The 2,203-nt window shown below is 36.4% G+C and overlaps 1 protein-coding gene across 5 annotated transcripts in view; it reads right to left on the bottom strand.

Moving 5' to 3' along the window:
- Nucleotides 1-496: 496 nt before the first annotated feature.
- The window catches only part of LOC109906801 (histone deacetylase 4-like), a 78,725-nt gene continuing 77,018 nt past the window's right edge, over nt 497-2,203 (bottom strand). For 3 of the 5 annotated variants that reach the window (XM_031792846.1, XM_031792847.1, XM_031792848.1), the window contains one exon: nt 497-2,203. This exon is cut by the window's right edge. The gene's annotated coding sequence lies outside the window, so the exon portion shown is untranslated. The other 2 variants (XR_004203476.1, XR_004203475.1) reach the window with 2 other exon arrangements.

Here is a 2,203-nt window from a genome sequence, read left to right as displayed (position 1 = left end):
GAGAGTAGCAGGTACATGGTTCACCCAGAGAGTAGCAGGTACATGGTTCACCCAGAGAGTAGCAGGTACATGGTTCACCCAGAGAGTAGCAGGTACATGGTTCACCCAGAGAGTAGCAGGTACATGGTTCACCCAGAGAGTAGCAGGTACATGGTTCACCCAGAGAGTAGCAAACAAAGAGACTCTCTCCCCAAACTCTCTCGGGGTCTCTAATCATTTCAGTGGTCGTACAGATCAAACGTCTCAGAGTAGGGTTGCTGATCTAGGGTCTTCTGTTCAGTAATCTTAATTCATTATCAAGAAGGCCAAACTGATCTTAGACCAGGACTCTGAGACGCTTTATGAATACTGGCCCTGATCTACACCAGTGCCTAGGACAGTTGTGGTTTCTGGACAGGGACTTTGATACTCAAGAACATATTGACTTGACATAGGTCTGGTAACTATACATTTTTGGATTCATAAATATAGCATCACAATTAACACACAAGACAACTTCATTTTTCAGAAATATATTTTAGAGTTTATGTCTGAGACAAAATGTCAAAAGCATATCGGTCCCAACAAGATATCATTTGTAACAATGGAATGGAAAGAAAACAAAAATAACTAACATTTACATATGTAAACCGAGAATAGCTCTTTTTAACCACAGTGGTTTTAAATACAACTGGCTTAAGTGGATAAGAGTCTGCAGAAAATTCCCTTCCCAATCAACCACATTTGGAGTGTTTTAAAGGTCCGATATTTTAGCCATTGTCTACTTTGTGTGTCTGTCCCCAACACCCCAGAAACACTCTTAGGGAGAGACAAGCAGTCTAGATGGATGTAATGCCACGTTCATGTGGTATCGGAAGTTCCTATTTCCAACTGAGAAGTTTCACTTGAGCGAACCTCCAAGTCGGAATTTCAAGTGGGAAACTCTGAAAATGTTGTTGCCCAGGTTGGCGAGTTATGTTTCACCACTGACCTTTGACCTTTTCAACCAAAAAATAACAAATCAGTTTGACAACTACGACCTCACCATATTGTCAATGTTCAGAAATCTAGCTAACTTTATTATTAGCAACCTTGATAAGTTAGCTAACTTTATTATTAGCAACCTTGATAAGTTAGCTAACTTTATTATTAGCAACCTTGATAAGCTAGCTAACTTTATTATTAGCAACCTTGATAAGTTAGCTAACTTTATTATTAGCAACCTTGATAAGTTAGCTAACTTTATTATTAGCAACCTTGATAAGCTAGCTAACTTTATTATTAGCAACCTTGATAAGTTAGCTAACTTTATTATTAGCAACCTTGATAAGCTAGCTAACTTTATTATTAGCAACCTTGATAAGTTAGCTAACTTTATTATTAGCAACCTTGATAAGCTAGCTAACTTTATTATTAGCAACCTTGATAAGCTAGCTAACTTTATTATTAGCAACCTTGATAAGTTAGCTAACTTTATTATTAGCAACCTTGATAAGCTAGCTAACTTTATTATTAGCAACCTTGATAAGTTAGCTAACTTTATTATTAGCAACCTTGATAAGTTAGCTAACTTTATTATTAGCAACCTTGATAAGTTAGCTAACTTTATTATTAGCAACCTTGATAAGCTAGCTAACTTTATTATTAGCAACCTTGATAAGCTAGCTAACTTTATTATTAGCAACCTTGATAAGTTAGCTAACTTTATTATTAGCAACCTTGATAAGTTAGCTAACTTTATTATTAGCAACCTTGATAAGTTAGCTAAAATCCTATTGGTTGAAGAATTTTTCCGACTTCAAAAGCACTTAAACACAATCATGTCGGACCTAATTGTTCCACTTCCCCATTTCCCATGAGCATGTGAAGCCAGCATAAATACACTCAGAGATTAGCCTAGATAATCCATATTTCTCTTACTCTAAACACAGTCAAGTCTATTGTCCATTATCTTGTTTAAGTGCTGGGTAATTTCCCCACAAAAACTGAGCATTTAATTATTAAAAAAAATCTAATGTGGAATTCATTTTGACAAGTCCTTTGTATCCTTAGTACACCAAAGAAGAAGAGACATTCACGCTGAGTTTTCTGGGATAGGATTTAGTCCTCCAGTTTTCTTCTACTGTGCAAATACAGTGTTACACAGACGTACAGCCAGACAGGCATGCGGACAGACAAACCATGCAGAGAAGAGGCCGTTAAAGAAATGTTTTTTAAAGGAACA

The sequence above is a fragment of the Oncorhynchus kisutch genome, linkage group LG16 (genome assembly GCF_002021735.2).
Source record: "Oncorhynchus kisutch isolate 150728-3 linkage group LG16, Okis_V2, whole genome shotgun sequence".
Classification (NCBI taxonomy): Eukaryota; Metazoa; Chordata; class Actinopteri; order Salmoniformes; family Salmonidae; genus Oncorhynchus; species Oncorhynchus kisutch.
Note: the sequence above shows the minus strand (reverse complement) of the source record. Positions and strands in the feature narration are given on the sequence as shown.